Below are 19,935 nucleotides of genomic sequence, written 5' to 3' on the forward strand. Positions count from 1 at the left end.
CAATCAACATGTATGGAAACAGTAGTAAAGAAATTAAACCACTTATTTCACTGGGAAAATCTACTGCAAAAGACCTCTTCAAAGTGTTGAAAAGCAAAGGTGTCACTTTGAAGACTAAGGTGCGCCTGACCCAAGCCATGGTATTTTCAACTGTATCATATGCATGTGAAAGCTGGACAATGAGTAAAGAAGACCAAAGAAGAATTGACACCTATGAATTGTGGTGTTGGAGAAGAATACTGAATATACCATGGTTGCCAAAAGTAGGAACGAATCAGTCTTGGAAGAAGTACAACCAGAATGCTCCTTAGAGGCAAGGATGGTGAGACTACGTCACACATACTTTGGACATGTTATCAGGAGGGATCAGTCCCTGGAGAAGGACAGCATGCTCAGTAAAGTAGAGGGTCAGTGAAAAAGAGGAACACCCTCAATGAGTTGGATTGACACATGGCTACAACAATGGGCTCAGGTATAGTAACAATTGTGAGGATGATGCAGGACCAGGCAGTGTTTCATTCTGTTGTACATAGGGTTGCTATGAGTCGGAACCGACTCGATGACACCTAACAACAACAACAACAATTTTTTAATATGCTAATACTAATTTTGTTTATTCAGTAGAAGGAATATGATATTTACCTATTTTCCTGTATTATTGACAACAAAATTTTTGGTAAGAGAAGCTCATGGAACCACTTTTTTAGTATAGTGCTGTGATTGAAAACACGTAGTCAGAAGTTACACCACCCAGGTTTGAATTCTGTCTCTGACATTACTAACAGTACCATCTTGGGCCAGTAATTTTACCTTTTGAGCATCAATCTTCCCACCAAATATGAGCATAATGATAGCCTTTCCCTCGTCAAGTTGTCAAGACAATGGCAGGAGTAATATATGCAAAATTCTTAAAACAATATAGTATTGTTCATTGGTATTTATTATTATTATTAGGAACCCACTTTGGACAATGCTGTAAAGAACATGGGATTTTAATATACAATATATGGGTTATAGGAAGGGTCTTGACACTATGTATGTGATCTCACATAGATTATTTCATTTTTTTCGTGTATAATACACTGTATTATTAGAATAAAGGACAAAAACTGTGTAGTCATCTTGATAGACACAGAAAAGCATTTGACAAAAATCTAACACCCATTAAAGATAAAAGCATTCAAAAACTAGGCATAGAAGGAAACTTCCTTAATCTGACGAAGAGCATCTACAAAATTCCTGCAGCCAACATCATACTCTATGGTGAAATACTGAAAGCTTCCTCAGTAAGATTAGGAGCAAGACAATGTTGTCCACTCTTGCCAGTCCATTCAATATTGTTTTAGAGGTTCTAGCCACTGCTATTAGGCAAGAAAATGGAAAAAGAAAATCTCCATTGGAAAAGAAGAAGTAAAACTAGCTTTACTCCCAGACAACTTAATCTACATAGAAAATCCTAAGGAAAGCACACACAATAAATATAAATAAAAAACAACAATAATAATAAAAACTAATAGAATAAACTAGGTTAGCAAGGTTGCAGACTACAAGATATACAAATAATATATATAAATCAATTGTATGTCTATACACCAGCAATGAACATTTTGAAAATAAAATTAAGAAAATAATTTCACTGAAAATAGCATCAATCAAAATAAAATAGGAATAAACTTGACAAACGAAGTGCAAAAGTTGTACACTGAAAGGTACAACATGTGAGAAATTAAATAAAACCTACATAAATGGAAAAGACATTCTTTGTTCATGGATTGGAATACTTAATATTGTTAGAATGAAAAATTGTTAGAATAATTCCCAAATTGATTTACAGATTCAAAGCAATCTATATCCAAAATCTCAGTTTATTTTTATTTTTTTTATTTTTGCATAAATTGACACACTGATCCTAAAAATCAGATGGAAATGTAAGGAATCCAGAAAAGCCAAAACAATCTTGAAAAAGAAGAAAAAAGTTGTAGGACTTATACTTCCCAATTTCAAAATCAAGCTATTATAATCAAGACAATGAGAAACTGGCGTAAGTACATACATACGGCTCACTGGGATCGAATTCAGAGTTCAGAAATAAACCCTCACATTAACAGGCAACTTATTTTCTACATGGGTGTCAAGACAATTCAGTGAGGGAAAGAGTAGTCTTTTCAACAAATACTGCTGAGACAACGGCATATTCACATTGAAAAGAATGAATTCGGATTCCCTACCTCACACCATATACAAACATTAATTCAAAATGGATCAGTGCTTGAAATATAAAAGTTAACACCATAAAACTCTTAGAAGCAAACATAGGAGTAAATCTTCATTATCTTGGGTTACACAATGATTTCTTAGATACAGCACCAAAAACACACACTAAAAAAGAAAAATATTAATAAATTGAACTTAATCAAAATTAAAATCTTTTGATCTTTAAGTGCCACCATCGGGAAAAGATAACACAAAGACTAGCTCCACTCAAGGACTCCTGAATGAGGTACAAAAAAAAAGAAAATTCGGTACACCTACTATTAAATATGCCAACCCCAGTTGTATATACAGGGACAAGTGAAATAACCACTGGGTGGGTCCAAGGATGCAGGGAATTCTCTGTACAGTAGACCTTGGTCAGGACTCCATTTATTACCTGGCCCACTTTGCCTGCATTCTCATTGGTTACCATGATAGCACTTGTTTCCAGCTATCAGTGTGAATTGAATCCTGTGTCCAATAGTTCTCCATATAAATGGGAAATCCTTTTCTGCAGTTTACAGTTACCTGAGTAAATGGCTACTGGTCTATCTGGGGAATAATTAGGAGAATCATTACTGTGTATACTCGTCATAGTGCTTGCAGGGTCTTCCTTCTTCCTGAGGACCTGGCCTCCTCTCCAGACAGTGGATTTTGACTTGAAAACCAGCTCAGATTTGAGAATTAAGGAAGAGACCATGACTTTGTTACTAAGACAGCTGTCCTTGTTGGCCATTCATCTACTTTTGCCCCTAGGAATACCACCTTTTACTACCTATAATCATAATTTTCTGTGGCCACTCTGACCTTGCTGCTCATGATGAAAATGGCACCACCTGACTTTGGGTAGTTAAATGCCACCCTCAACCTCTATCTTTTTGCATTCTCATTGTTCATCCTCATTGTTGTCAATGAGCATATTTCTGTAATAGGTTCTCCTACCATCAGCTCTAGCCTCCAGAAGAGAGCCATCACTGAACTTTTTAGTGATGCTAGTGTTCCTCTCACTAGCACATTCCTGATACCCTTGTAAGTTTTATATTATTCAGGTCTTTCCATAAAACATAATCTTATGGTATGTTTTCTGGCTTTACATAGTATACCTACTCTAGCATGTCCATTTCCTTGAGCAGGGCCTGGACTAGGGTGAGGAGAGTGAGGTGCCTAGGGTGCAAAATTTAAGGAGGAATTAATTCTCAGGCTTATACAAGTGTCTCTTTAAATATTGTGCCCAAGGTACTTCACTTGTTTCACCTAGTCCCAGCCCTGTCCCTGAAATTTTTAACACTTTCTTTTGCTATCTGCCATAGTAATTCTGGCCACCGATTTTTTTCATGTTTCTAGGAGCCATTCTGGTAGCAGATTCACAGCACTCCCTCTGATCTTCACCAGGGTGTTAATTTCTGTATCTGAGGAATGTGCTCCCCAGTTAATAAGCTTTCCTTTATCCACCTAATGTTCTGGGCCCCTTCATCAAATGCCCTTGGAATACATTCCTATCTGTAACCCCCTGGTGTTACGGATTGAATTGTGTCCCTAAAACACATGTGTTGAAATCCTAACCTCTATATCTGGGGATGTGACCTTGTTTTGAAGTAGAGGTTTCCTTATGTTATGTTAGTGAGGCCATACCAGAGTAGCGTGAGTTGTAAATCTGATTACTTCTGAGTTATAAGAGTTGCCAAATAGACACAGAAACACGGACGGGGGAAGCCAGACATCATGAAACTCCCAGTAACACCAGGAACTCCAAGGAATTTCCAGGGCTCCAAACAAGGAAGGACTCCGTCCTAGAGCTGATGCCCATATTTGGATTGCTATCCTCCAAAACTCTGATAAAATAAATTTCCCTTCTTTAAAGTTACACACTTGTGATATTTCTCTTAAGGCAAAACCCAGAAAACCCAGTGCTGTCGAGTCAGTTCCGACTCATAACAACCCTATAGGACAGAGTAGAACTGGCCCATAGAGTTTCCAAGGAGCGCCTGGTGGATTCGAACTGCCAACCCTTTGGTTAGCAGCTGTAGCACTTAACCACTACACCACCAGGGTTTTTAAGGCAGCACTAAGAAATTAGGACACCTGGCTTGTGCCAGCAGGGCCCTTTAGCTTCTATGGTGTATACTCAGTTCCTTTAGTTTTCAGGCCTAGCCCATACCCAACTAGATTATGGATTTTGCTATGGTAGTTTGCCTTGTGGCCAGGAGGAGACATAGGGACAGAACCTGAGGGGAGGGGGCACATGTTGTCATGTGGGTGAGAGGCTTCTACATTGTCTTCCAGCAAGGGAGGCACATTAGCTCTTAATAGGAAGGAGTAAGCTACTTCTGAAGATTCAGAGATGTCTGGAGAATCAAAATTTGCTTCCACTCTAAGGATAAGAGCTCAATTTTCCCCCTTTAGGGCCCTGATCTTGGCATAACACACCTGCTTTTTTTGAGTCTTTTAAACTTCTCTGTAGTTCCGCCGTTCCGACTACTCATTTCTGAGTCTGGGCCTCAGCTTTCTTTGTCCTCCTATTTAGAAAATGAGATCCCCTTTATAAGCTGTCAGGGAGGTCTTGCAGCTTTTGTATTTGTATTTAAAATACCTCTCTATTGTCCACAGATTTTTATTATCTTTTTGAAGAATATTAATTGCACTTAGAAATATCCATTAATTCCCATTCTTTTATAGTCATTATTTTTCCTTTTAGAAATGCCTGATAAATCACTCCAGCTATTTCATTTTCTTCCACCAGTACATTATCTCAATTATTTTCTGATGAGAGTTTTAATAACTGGCGTGCCACCTTGTGCTAGGGCCTGTGCGTATTTCGCCTTCTACTAGTGATGGAGTCCTCATTTCCAGCTAGGGAATGAGTAATTCACCTCTGAAATTTCATCTTATCATCTGCTTACTTGGAACATTTCTGACTCTATCACAGGGCTCTCTGGAATCAGATTCTAAGATGGAGTTTTATCTATTAAAAAAAATTATCTATAGGGTACTTATTAGGGATTGATACTTGTGGTAGAGAGCAAGAGGAAACTGAAAAGAGCTTACAGAGAAGTTGAAACGCCATGCAGGCCTGCCAAAGCCTCAGTGAACTCCTACAGAAAGCTCTGAAATATATATGTCTGTTAAAGTGTATCACAGTGGATTGAAATAGCTAGCCTTTTATGGCACCTTTGGGACAAGTAACTGGATGTGATCTACCATAGGAAGAGAATGCCACTTGGAAAGTCAGGTCTCTGCAACTGAGTGAAACCTGAAATAGATAACAGGTGGAGACGTGTTTGGTGGCACTTCCAGAAGCTGGGACAACAAGCCCTTCCTTGAAGTGGCTATCTGGGTGACATAACTCCATATCCATTCCCTAGGCAAACACCAAATGGCTGGTCGCTGGTTTATTAGACAATTAACCCAAAAATTCTGCCCAAAAAACACACTGTACACTAGAGAGTGGCTGGATATCTAAACTAGATCTTGTCTTTTTAGAGGTTGAGCTTGAGATATGCAGAGAGGTAGTCAATAAAGAATAAAAATATAAAAGCACAGCTGCAGATAGAAGCCATATGACAGAAGAAGCGATGTGTTATCATAACCATTCAGTTAGAAAAGAGGCTGTGGGTACATAGAGAAGCAAAATGCAGAATATTGACATAAAAAGCAATAGATGCATGTTGTTAAGGGCACAATAAGGTAATAGTTATTTGATATACACACACAAAAAAGCATTCTAGTTTCTTGAGACCTAACTGTGTGATAGCTGGAGTCTTTCATATCTTCTTTATTTTCTGTGTGTCCTTAGAGTAAACCTCTTTCATAGAGATAACCAGAGCTTTTTTTTTTTGAAAGTTGAAGCAGCTTAACTAATCACACCTAGCAGCTTGCTTGAGATTCCTACCCATATGGCAACTAGGCAGGGTGTGACACTGATTTAAATTAACTTAATGCTATCCATATTAAGAAAGGGAAAGAAGAACCAGCAAGTCCATATAAGGCAAGAATTGTAAAGAGGTACAGATATCCCAGAACACGAGGTTGTGGCCCAGTATTGAGTTAGTGTGCATGTGTCATGTAGAACTTCTTTAAAGTCACTTCAGGGGATAGAAGTGATTGCCTTGTAGAGGCTTGAATAGACAGGACAGGAAAGTGCTGCTCCCTTGGTGTTATTTGAGACAGATATTCAGTGTCATTCATCAGCTGCAAAAAGAATCTGCAAAGGAGACCACAGAAATCAATGTAAGATTTGGAGCAGAATTAAATAAAGAAGAGGTTAAATAAAGGACATGGAAAGATAAAAGGGAGAAAAAATAAGTAAATTTTAATGTTTTTATTTTGCTTTTGTACACATTACAAGAGGATAAGAATATTGAAGGAACTGTGATAGGGTAGAGCTAGGCAAGACATAGTAAAGATTTGCATTAAAATTCCATTATAAACATATTGTGAGTAAGTACAGAGCAAGAGAGTATGCATTGTAAATCTGACTAATTTCTAAATTAATTAGGTTGTGTTAATTGAACAAGATCTGAATTGTGCTGGTTATAAATACAATTTGTTTAATCTAAAAGTTTATTTGTAGTCATTTAAATTCCTGTAAGAACTACATGCTGCTGTAAAATATGTAGACAAATGAAGCTGACACATGAAAATTCACTAAAAGAAAGATCATCAAGAATATTAGTATATCTGAGTTGGTGGATTCACGGAGTTGGCCAGAGATATACAACTTATTTATTCTCTTCAAGAATTAAATCATCCCATAAAAGTTTGGATTGGGCCAGATAGTTATAACAAAGAAATGTTCCATGAGCATTGCGTTAAATTATCAATTATTTCTCATTTAGGGACAGAGGTGAATATGGTTGATAACAGGACTATATGTCCTCTGATGTGTTTCCAGAAGTCATTAGAATGCACTATGTCATCAGGAACAGATTTTATTTGAGAGAATGCTTCCTGAGAGAAAAACATGGATGGTAAACTGTATAACACAGAGATATATCATTTGCCACAGGTTGTTATTGTTGTTGTTAGGTGTTGTCCAGTCAGTTCTGACTCACAATGACCCTATATACAACAGAAGGAAACACTGCCTGGTCCTGAGCCATCCTTGCAATCATTGCTAGGTTGAGCCCATTATTGCACCCACTGTGTCAATCCATCTCATCGAGGGTCTTCTCTTTCTTTCACCCTCTACTTTACCAAGAATGATGACCTTTTCCAGGGACTGGTCCCTCCTGATAATATGTCCAAAGTATGTGACACAAAGTTTCACCATACTCGCTTCTAAGGAGAATTCTGGTTGTATCTCTTCCAAGGCAGATTTGTTAGTTTTTCTGGCACTCCATGGTATATTCAAGATTTTTTTTTACCAATACCATAATTCAAAGGCATCAATTCTTCTTTCGTCTTCTTTATTCATTGTTCAGCTTTCGCATGCATGTGAGGTGATTGAAAATACCATGGCTTGGATCAGGCCCGTCTTAGTCCTCAAAGTGAAACCTTGCTTTTCAACACTTCAAAGAGGTCTTTTGCAGCAGATTTGCCCAATGCAATACCTCTTGATTTCTTGACTGCTGCTTACATAGGCATTGATTGTGGATCCAAATAAAATGAAATTCATGACAACTTCAATAGTTTTTCTGGTTATCAAGAAGTTTATGTTAAGGTATAAACCATACTGAAGGCTGTAGCCTTTGATCTTCATCAGTAAGTGCCTCAATCCTCTTTACTTTCAGCAAGCAAAATTGTGTCATCTGCATAGTGTAGGTTGTTACTGAGTCTTCCTCCAATCCTTATGCTGCATTCCTCTTCATATAGTCCAGATTCTTGGTTATTTGCTCAGCATATATATTGAACAAGTGTGATGAAAGGATACAACACTGAAGCACATCTTTCGTAAATTTAAGACACGTAGTATCACCTTGTTGTGTTCAAACAGCAGCCTCTTGGTCTTGGTACGGGTTACACATGAGCACAATTAAGTGTTCTGGGGTTCCAGTTATTTGCAATGTTTTCCATAATTTGTTGTGATCCACACAATTGAATGCCTTTGCATAGTCAGCAAAACATAGGTAAACATCTTTCTGGTATTCTTTGCTTTCAGCCAAGATCCATCTGACATCATCAGTGATATCCCTTATTCCACATCCTCTTCTGAATCTGAACTGAATCTCTGGCAGTTCCTTGTCAATGTACTGCTGCAATCGTTTTGGGATTATATTCAGCAAAATTATACTTGTGTGTGATATTAATGCTATTTTTCAACAATTTCCACATTCTGTCGTATAACCTTCCTTTGGAGTGGGCACAGATATGGATATCTTCCAGTCGATTACCAGGCAACTATCTTCCAAATTTCTTGGCATAGACGAGTGAGCACCTCCAGTGGTGCATCCATTTGTTGAAATATCTCTACTGGTATGCCTCCAATTCCTGGAGTCTGTTTTTTTTTTTTTTTCTTTTTTATTGTACTTTCGATGAAGGTTTACAGAACAAACTAGCTTCTCATTAAACAGTACACATATTGTTTTATGACATTGTTTAACAAGCCCACAACATGTCAATACTCTCCCTTCTTGACCTTGGGTTCTCTATTACCAGCTTTCCTGTCTCCTCCTGCCTTCTAGTCCTTGCCCCTGGGCTGGTGTGCCCCTATAGTCCCGTTATGTTTTATGGGCCTGTCTAATCTTTGGATGAAGAGTGAACCTCAGGAGTGACTTCACTGCTGCTCTAAAAGGGTGTCTTAGGGCCATACTCTCGGGGTTTCTCCAGTATCTGTCAGGCCAGTTAGTCTGGTACTGGAGCCTTGTTTTTAGCCAATATCTTCAGTGCAGCTTGAGCTTCTTCCTTCAATACCATCAATCCTTGATTATATGCTATCCTTCCATCTTCTTTGGGTGCTTCCTGCATCATTCAATATCTTGCCCATAGAATCCTTCTATACTGTATGTCAAGGTTTGAATTTTTCAATTTTTTGAGCTTGAGGAATGCCTAGCATGTTCTTCCCTTTTGGTTTTCTAAGTTCTTGCACATTTCATCATAATATTTTACTTTGTCTTCTTGAGCCTCCCTTTGAAATCTTCTGTTCAGCCCTTTTACTTCACCATTTCTTTCACTTTAGCTACTATGTGTTCAAGAACAAGTTCCAGAGTCTCTTCTGATATTCATTTTGGTCTTTTCTTTCTTTCCCGTCTTTTTAATGACATTTTTCTTTCTTCATGTTTGATGTCATCCCACCATTCATCTGGTCTTTGATCATTAGTGTTTGGAGGGTCAAATCTTTTCTTGAGATGGTCTCTAAATTCGGGTCAGATATGCTCAAGGTCGTACTTTGGGTCTCGTGCACTTATTTTAACTTTGTTCAGCTTCTACATGAACTTGCATCTGAGCAATTGATGCTGTTCTGCAGCGGGCCTCTGGCCTGATCTGACTGATGATATTGAGCTTTTCCATTATATCTTTCCACAGATGTAGTCAATATGATTCCTGTGTTTTCCATTTGGCCAGGTTCACATAAATGCCATTTATGTTGTTGCAAAAAGGTATTTGCAATGAATAAGTCATTGGTCTTGCAAAATTCTATCATATATACTCTGGCATTACTTCCATCACTGAGGCCATATTTTCTAACTACTGATCCTTCTTCTTTGTTTCCAATTTTTGCATTCCAATCCCTAGTAATTATCAATGCACCTTGATTGCACATTTGATCAATTTCAGACTGCAGAAGGTTAGGTCACATAAAAGGGGTGTTATCACTACTGAACTATGGTTATGAACCCAAGATAAAGGAGAATTTGACTGAAATAAGCTAGTAACATTTTCCCAAAGAAAATAGAGGGATATACTTGATACTGGAAGAAAAATAGAAAACTGCGTAAAAGACCTTCAGCAACATGTAGTTTTAGCATGGATGAAGGGGACTGAGAGATTAGCAATCAATCAATCATGAAGTTTAAGTTATAATAGAGAAAAAATGAAAGGAAAAAGCAGGAATATAGGTAAGGAAGAACAAATCAAAAGAATAAATAATTGCTACAAGACAAAAGAGATGGGATGGAATTGCCTTGAAAAGGTACTCTTTTTAAGGTCCGGACAGAGACAAGTTGAAAAGAGAAATATATTCGGTAATTAAAGGTAAAAAACAAACAAACAAAAAAACAAGTAACATCTAAAAGGTTTCCAAGGAAGTTATCAAGGAGCAAGCAGGGTGATACAGAACCTTGTACAAATAGATAAATAATAACTTTTAACGAAGGCAAAAGGTATAAGAAAATCTCAATAGATGTTCTCAGATTTTTTTGGATCAAATATTTAAAGAATATTTATGCAGCCACAAAAAGGGATGTTATAGAAAAAGAAAAGGATAGAATAAATAAAATCTATATACCAATTGCTTATGGAGTACTGAGTTTCAGTTTATGGCGATGGAAAAATTACATTGATTAAGGGTAGAGATGCATGGCCAACTGTTGTAAGAGCTATCAATAAGTTGCACACCCGTAAAAAGTTAAATTGGCAAAAGCTGTGTGATAGATATATTTACAAAAACTATAAAAAAGCAAAAAGAGTAACTACTGAAGCTTCTTATGGGCAACCAAACACTTCATGGGGTTTGGTTCCATGGTTTGGAGATTTAGGGTAATGATTTCATGGGACAACCCAGTTAACTGGCTTGATAACATGCTTAGTGCTTCTGCTCTACCTCCTAGTTTGCTGAGTAGCGCTTAGGGTCTTAAAAGTTTGCAAGTGGCCATCTAAGGTGCAAGTGGCCATCTAAGGCACAATTGGTTTCTATACACCTGGAGCGACAGAGGAAGAGAGAAAGGAATATAAGGAAATGGAATGTATGGCTAACTGCTTCCATGAACAACTGTCTCCTTTGCCATGAGACCAGAACTGGATGGTGCCTGGCTACCATAGAAACAATAAAATATAATCAAAAGAAGATTATAGAATTGAAAATTATAACTGAAAAATATTCAAATTAGGGCTCAGTAGTAGAGGAGAAATAGCAAAGGATAGCGTCAGTGAACTTAAAGACAAATCAATAGATTTTAGTTAATCTAAACAATGCAAATAAAAATAAACAGAGCCTCAACAATGTGTGGGACAATAACAAAGGTGCTAAATGTATATCATCAGAGTCCTAGAAAGAGAAGAGAGATTGTGGGGTTGAAAAAGTATTCAAAGAAATAATGGCTAAAAATTTCCCAAATTTATGAAGGTCATAAACCTACAGATTCAAAAAGATGCACAAACCTCAAATGTGATAAAACTAAATAAATCCACAGCAAGACATATTATAATTAAAATTATGAAGAATAAAGACAAAGAAAAAAATCTTTAAAACTGCCAGGAATAAACAATACATTACCTATAGAGGGACACAAACTTGAATGAGAGTGGGATTCACATCTGAAACCATGGAGGCCAGAAGAAAGTGACACAACTTATTTCAAATGATAAAAGGAAAGAACTACCAAGCAAAAATTCTATATTCATCAAAAGTATCCTTCAGAAATGAAAGGAAAATGAAGACATGAAGGAAAAATAAGATAATTTGTTACCAATTGACCTACTCCGGAAAAATGGATAAAAGAAATTCTCCAAACAGAAATGAAATGATATCAGATGAAGGCTGGAATGTTCAGAAAGGAAAGAACAGCAGAAAGGAAAAAGTAGATGTATTTCTCAGGCTGGTCTCTCTAGAGAAGCAAAACCAGTGAAGTGTGTGTCGGTGTGTGTGTGTGTGTGTGTGTATATATAGAGAGAGAGAGAGAGAGAGATTTATATCAAGGAAATATCTCACATGATTGCAGAGGTTGAAAAGTCCAAAGTCCATGGCTGAGATATCAGGCTTCTCCTGACTCACATAGCTGCAGGTCAGACAGCAGGATGCTGGCTCATGAGCTAGAGGCTGATGAACCAAAGATCAGCAAGTAAGATGGCAGGCTGCTAGTTCAAGTCCCAAGAATCTGAGTTCAGATGATGCAGGATCCAGAGCAAAGCAAAAACCATCAAGCTTTGACAGAAAGTCCGTATATATTGGATGCAGACAGCACCCCCAAGGAAACTCCCTTTCAACTGATTTGCTGCTCAAGGCAGATATCATCATGGAGGTAACTACATTCTATTAGATCTCATCATGGAGGTGATTACATAACTGCCAAACCACTGATAATCATGGCTCAACCAAGTTGACACACAACCTTAAACATCAAAGTCCGCCCCTTGTCAACTTGGCACCAGTACACGTCTCCTAAAACCACACATATTCTCTAAATAAAGACAATTATAAAATCATACTTGGCACCTACTATGATACAACTAACACACGTACAACTGAAAATACACCAACCCTGTTTACTTCTTATATTTTGTAGGTGAATAAAACAAAAAATATTTGAACACACACACAAGGAAGAAATGTTGCTGTTGTTAGGTGCCGTCAAGTTGGTTCCGACTCATAGCGACCCTATGCACAACAAAATGAAACACTACCCAGTCCTGAGCCATTCTTACAATCGTTGTTATGCTTGAGCTCATTGTTGCAGCCACTGTGTCAATCCAACTCTTTGAGGGTCTTCCTCTTTCCCGCTGACCCTGTACTCTGCCAAGCATGATGTCCTTCTCCAGGGAGTGGTCCCTCTAGACAACACGTCCAAAGTATGTAAGATGCAGTCTCGCCATCCTTGCCTCTAAGGAGCATTCTGGCCGCACTTCTTCTAAGACAGATTTGTTCATTCTTTTGGCAGTCCATGGTATAGTCAATATTCTTCTCCAATGCTTCAATTCAAAGGCGTCAATTCTTCTTCGGTCTTCCTTATTCATTGTCTAGCTTTCACATGCATATGATGTGATTGAAAATACCATGGCTTGAGTCAGGTGCACCTTAGTCTTCAAGGTGACGTCTTTGTTCTTCAACACTTTAAAGAGGTCCTTTGCAGCAGATTTACCCAATGCAATGCGTCGTTTGATTTCTTGACTGCTGCTTCCATGGCTGTTGATTGTGGATCCAAATAAAATGAAATCCTTGACAACTTCAATCTTTTCTCCATTTATCATGATGTTGCTCATTGGTCCAGTTGTGAGGATTTTTGTTTTCTATATGTTGAGGTGCAATCCATACTGAAGGCTGTGGTCTTTGATCTTCATTAGTAAGTGCTTCAAGTCCTCTTCACTTTCAGCAAGCAAGGTTGTGTCATCTGCATAACGCGGGTTGTTAATAAGTCTTCCTCCAATCCTGATGCCCCATTCTTCTTCATATAGTCCCCCTTCTCGTAGTATTTGCTCAGCATACAGATTGATGAAGAATACAACCCCGACGCACACCTTTCCTGGCTTTAAACCAATCAGTATTCTCCTGTTCTGTCCAAACAACTGTCTCTTGACCTATGTAAATGTTCCTCATGAGCACAATTAAGTGTTCTGGAATTCCCATTCTTCCCAATGTTATCCATAATTTGTTATGATCCATACAGTCGAATGCCTATGCATAGTCAATAAAACACAGGTAAACATCCTTCTGGTATTCTCTGCTTTCAGCCAGGATCCATCTGACATCAGCAATGATATCCCTGGTTCCACGTCCTCTTCTGAAACCAGCCTGAATTTCTGGCAGTTCCCTGTGGATATACTGCTGCAGCCATTTTTGAGTGATCCTCACCAAAATTTTGATTGTGTGTGATATTAATGATATTCTTCTATTATTCAGTTGGATCACCTTTCTTGGCAATAGGCATAAATATGGATCTCTTCTAGTCAGTTGGCCAGGAAGCTGTCTTCCATATTTCTTGGCATAGATGAGTGAGTACCTCCAGCACTCCATCAATTCCTGGAGCCTTGTTTTTTGCCAAAGCCTTCAGAGCAGCTTGGACTTCTTCCTTCATTGCCATCAGTTCCGGATCATATGCCACCTCTTGAAATTGTTGAACATCAACTAGTTTTTTTTGGTATAATGACACTGTGTATTACTTCCATTTTCTTTTGATGCTTCCTGCGTCGTTTAATATTTTCCCCATAGAAACCTTCACTATTGCAACTAGAGGCCTGAATTTTTTCTTCAGTTCTTTCAGCTTGAGAAACACCGAGGGTGTTCTTCCCTTTTGGTTTTCCATCTCCGGCTCTTTGCACATGTCATTATAATACTTTACTTTGTCTTCTCGAGATGCCTTTTGAAATCTTCTGTTCAGTTCTTTTACTTCATCAGTTCTTCCTTTTGCTTTAGCTGCTCGACGTTCGAGAGCAAGTTTCAGAGTCTCTGACATCCATCTTGGTCTTTTCTTTCTTTCCTGTCTTTTCAACGACCTCTTGCTTTGTTCACGGATGATGTCCTTGATGTCATTCCACAACTCATCTGGTCTTCGGTCTCTAGTGTTCAATGCATGAAATCTATTCTTCAGATGGTCTCTGAATTCAGGTGGGATGTATTCAAGGTCATATTTTGGCTCTCGTGGACTGGCTGTGATTTTCTTCAGTTTCAGCTTGAACTTGCGTATGAGCAGTTGATGGCCTGTTCCACAGTCTTCCCCTGGCCTTGTTCTGACTAAAGATATTGAGCTTTTCCATGGTCTCTTTCCACAGATGTAATTAATTTGATTTCTGTGTGTTCCATCTGGTGAGGCCCATGTGTATAGCCAGCATTTATGTTGGTGAAAGAAGGTATTTGCAATGAAGAAGTCGTTAGTCTTGCCAAATTCTATCATTTGATCTCTGAATGTGTTTCTATCACCAAGGCCATGCTTTCCAACTACTGATCCTTCTTCATTTCCAACTTTTGCATTCCAATCACCAGTAATTATCAACGCATCTTGATTGCATGTTCGATCAATTCCAGACTGCAGCAGCTGATAAAAATCTTCTATTTCTTCATCTTTGGCCCTAGTGGTTGGTGGGTAAATTTGAATAACAGCCGTATTAACTGGTCTTTCTTGTAGGTGTATAGATATTATCTTATTACTGACAGTGTTATACTTCAGCATAGATCCTGAAATGTTCTTTTTGAGGATGAATGCAACACCATTCCTCTTCAAGTTGTCATTCCCAGCGTAGTAGACTATATGAATGTCTGATTCAAAATGGCCAATACCAGTCCATTTCAGCTCACTAATGCCTAGAATATTGATGTTTATGTGTTCCAATTCATTTTTGACGATTTCCAATTTTCCTAGATTCAATCTTCATACATTCCAGGTTCCGATTATTAATGGATGTTTGCAGCTGTTTCTTTTCATTTTGAGTCCTACCACATCAGCGGATGAAGGTCTCAAAAGCTTTACTCCATCCATGTCATTAAGTTCAGCTCTACTCTGAGGAGGCAGCTCTTTCCCAGTCATCCTTTGAGTGCCTTCCACCATGGGGGCTCATCTTCTAACACTATATCAGATAGGTATTCATAAGATTTTCACTGGCTAATGCTTTTCAGAAGTAGACTGCTGGGTCCTTCTTCCTAGTCTGTCTTAGTCTGCAAGGTCCTCTGAAACCTGTCCTCCACGTGTGACCCTGCTGGTATCTGAATACCGGTGGCATAGCTTCCAGCATCACAGCAACACACAAGCCCCCACAGTATGACAAACTGACAGACACATGGGGATTAAAGAAGAAATACTCCCCAGAATTATAGTCCTCATTTCTGCAACTGACCATGTGGTTGTAGCTGGCATTTAAAACTACCTTCTTCCATCACCCATTCGATATTCCCTTTACCCTCAGCAATCTCCTCAGCTGATTGCAGTTTTTTGCCTACTGGGTGGACCGTAACCTTCATTTTTTTAAATGGTCTAGTCCATTAGTAGTCATATTGGAATTGGGTTGCTCTAGTTTTCCATTGACTTTAATAACAGGGCATAGTAGTACTAAGACACACCCAAAGGGATCTCCTGCATTTCAGATATACTCTTCATTACCTCCATTATGTTATATTAATCTGATTTTCTCTAGGTAATCAGGATCAATCATACTAGCCAATATGGTAACTCCCTTATTTGTCTGTTGATTCAAGGCATGAGGAACCCAAAGTGGCTAAGTGGCATTCTTAACTTCCAGTTCAATGGAATCAGTGATGTGTTTACAGGTGCGAGCATTCCTCCCTTTGGAACTAAGACCTCTAGCTACTCTAGCTTAGGGTTGCAGGGACAGGAAGGCAGAATTTTTGAGTGGGTCACTAGGGGTAATAGAGACTGGTACCACTCCCATTTCCACCTTTTGATTCCTGGACGCATGAATCCTGGCTATGGGAGAAATAGTGAACATTTCCCCAGTCCCGAAAGGTATTGCCACAAAGCTGTCACTTTAATTGTGTCTTTAGAAGTCCATTCCACCATTATATCAAGCCAGCTGCTTCAGGATGATGGAGAACGTGGTAAGATCAGTGAATTCCATGAACATGGGCCCATTGCCATATTTCATTTGTTCTGTAGTGACTCCCTTGACCTGAGGTGATGCTGCTTGGGATACTACGATTCTGCATAAGTCATTCTGTAAGTCCACCGATGGTAGGCCTGGTAGAATCATTGCAAGCAGGGAAGGCAAATCTGTATCCAGAGTAAGTGTCTATTCCATTAAGAATAAAACCCTGCCCTTTTCATGATGGAAGCTGTCCAAAGTAATCAATCTACCTCCCAGTTTCCGGCTGATAACCTAGGAATGGTGCTGTATCGGGGACTCATTGTTGGTCTCTGCTTCTGGCAGCTTGGACACTCAGCAGTGGCTGTAATAAGTCAGACTTGGTGAGTTCCAGACCATCCAGCCAAGCCATTGGCCACAGCCCATGAGTCAGTATACAATCACACATCTGCCCATTTCCCCTTCCAAACAAAGTGAACAACCATGTGCACTGCTCGAAGTTCTGCCCATTGGGAGGTTTTCCCTTCACCACTGTCCTTCAGGGAGATCCCAGAAAGGGGCTTTCACGGTACTTCTATTTTCTAGTGGTACCTGCATATAGTGCAGAACCACCCGTAAACCAGGCAAGAGCTTTCTCTTCCTCAGTCAACTGATCATAAGGAACTCTCTATGAGGCCATAGGTGCAGGATGGGAGATGAGAGGTAAAGTGAAAGGAATGGAGGCCATGGGCATTTGGGCTACTTCCTTAAGCAACTTACTTGTGCCTTCAGGCCCTGCTCAGCCCTGATCTTGTATATACCACTTCCATTTAATGATGGATGGCTGCTGTGCATGTTCTACTTTATGTCTCTGTGGGTCAGACAACACCCAGTTCGTGATGGGAAGCTGAGGTTATATGGTGACTTAGTGGCTCATGGTTAAAGGTTCAGTCTCTACTAAGGCCCAGAAAGGAGAGTTGTTATCTACAAAGGATAGCAGGACTATTGCTCCAATATCAAAAGTGTCTGAGCTGTGATTCACCAATAGGAGCCTGCCAAAGACTCCAAACAACATCTCTATCTGCCACTTACAGTTCAAGCACCATTGGATCAGTCAGATCATATGGCCCAAGTGGCAGAGCCACTTGCATGGCAGCGTAAACCTATTGCAGAGTCCTCTCTTGATCTTGGTCTCACTCAAAACTACCACCTTTTTGAGGCACTTGATAAATTGGCTGGAGTATCATACCCAAATGAGGGATATGTTGCCTAAAAATCTAAGAAGGCCCACCAAGCCTTGTGCCTCCTTAGTTGTGGGAGGGGCAAGATGCAGCAACTAATCCCTTACTTTAGAAGGAATATCTTGGCATATTCCACACCTCTGAACCCCTGGAAATCTCACTGATGTGGAAAGTGCCTAAATTTTTGTCAGATTAGTTTCCCACCCTCTAGCAGGCAAATGTTTTACCAATAAATCCAGAGTCATTGATGCTTCTTCCTACTTGCTTCAATCAGCATGATATCATCAATGTAATGGACTTGTGTGATCAAGATCTCTACAAACTAAATTATGACATAGGCCTGAATGGTTCATATACCTCTGAGGTAGGACAGTGACAGTATATTGCTGGCCTTGCAGCTGAAGGGAAACTGCTTCTGGCGTTCCTGTAAAACAGAAATGGAGAAAAAGATCAATAGCTGCATAACAGGTACCAGGAGATATATTAAATTGCTCAAGCAATGAAACCACATATTGGACAGCAGCTGCAATTAGAGTCACTACCTGGTTAAGTTTTTGATAATCAACTATCATTCTCCAAGGTCTGTCTGATTTTTGTACAGGCCAAATAGGTGAGTTGAATGGAGACCACAACCCTTGCATCTTTCAAGTCCTTGATGGTGGCAGTAATCTCTGTAATCCCTCCAGAAATGTGTTATAGCTTTTGGTGTACTGTTTTCCTGGGTAACGGCAGTTCTAGCAGCTTGCACTTAGCCTTTCCTACTCTAATAGCCCTTATGTTACATGTCAGGGATCCAATTTATAGGTTCTTCCAGTTGCTGAGTGTGTCTATTCCAATTATGCATTCTGGAACTGAAGAAATCACTACAGGATGGGTTCAGCTACCCACTGGACCCACTGTGAGATGAACATGAACTAACACTATATTAAAACCTGACCTCCATAAGTCCCCATTCTGACTATTGGGCAACAGTGATATTTTGGGTCTCCTGGAATTATTGTCAGTTCAGAGCCAGTATCCAATAATCTACAAAAAGTCTGATTATTTCCTATCCCCGGTGAACAGTCAGTCTCATAAAAGGCTGCAGATCACTGTGGGAGGCTGGGAGGAAGATTAACAGTATAAATTTTTGGCAGTGTATTGGGGTTCTTCCTCAAGGGGAACCAGCCTCCCCTTCCTTCAACATGTTGTGGTTCTATAAACTGGCTGAAGTCTGGGAGTTGTTTGAGGGGCTGTGCTTATTCTGGCAATTCAAGTTAGTATGTAGTTTGCTTGACCTAGAATTCTACTTGTACAGATGTTTACTAAATAGTAGATTTCTCAACTATTTCACTCTTAGAGACACCATGACTAAGTAGCCAACACCATAAATCCATACAAGTCAGACTATTCTGATTACTGCTTTGACTTCAATGTCCATTATGATAACCAGGCTCACCCTGTTTTTGTCAATTGAATGCTGCTACTTGGAACCTACCACCACAGGGCTCAATGGTCCCCATTGTAATTATGTGTCTTAATTCTGTTAAGGCAGCTCCCACTATCAAATCTGACTTACATAAAATAGTAACCACAACAGATTTCAAGGATGCTGGGCCTCTCTTCACAAATTTGTTCCTCACTGTTGCAGTAAAAGATGTGTTCCCTGGCACTCCATATCTGAGTCTGTGGGTCTAACCTGATAAGTCCAATCTAACATGCCAATTTCCCTAAGTCTTTGGATACCTTCTACAGTATACCAAGGAAGTTCTGGTACTTAACTTCATTTAGTGCGGGTCACCATGTAATCCACGCTTCAGTGACCTAATCAAACAATTAGATCCTTTTCTAACTTCTTGATATGAAACACTGAATGAAGAATCTGTGCTTAGTGGGCCCATATCAATAAACTCAGACTGATCCAACTTTATGTTCCTTGCACCATTATCCCACACCCTTAATAGTCATCCACACATATATTCCCCTGGTTTCTGCTTGTACATATTAGAAAAGTAAAGCATTTCTTTCAAAGTGTAACATATCTCCTCCTGGGTCATACTCTGTACTTCACCTTTTGGTACTCTCCGGTACTTAAGTCTAGTTATAGGTTTAGAAGCAAAAATGAGTGGTGGAGATGTCAGCA

This window comes from Loxodonta africana, chromosome X (genome assembly GCF_030014295.1).
Source record: "Loxodonta africana isolate mLoxAfr1 chromosome X, mLoxAfr1.hap2, whole genome shotgun sequence".
Lineage (NCBI taxonomy): Eukaryota > Metazoa > Chordata > Mammalia > Proboscidea > Elephantidae > Loxodonta > Loxodonta africana.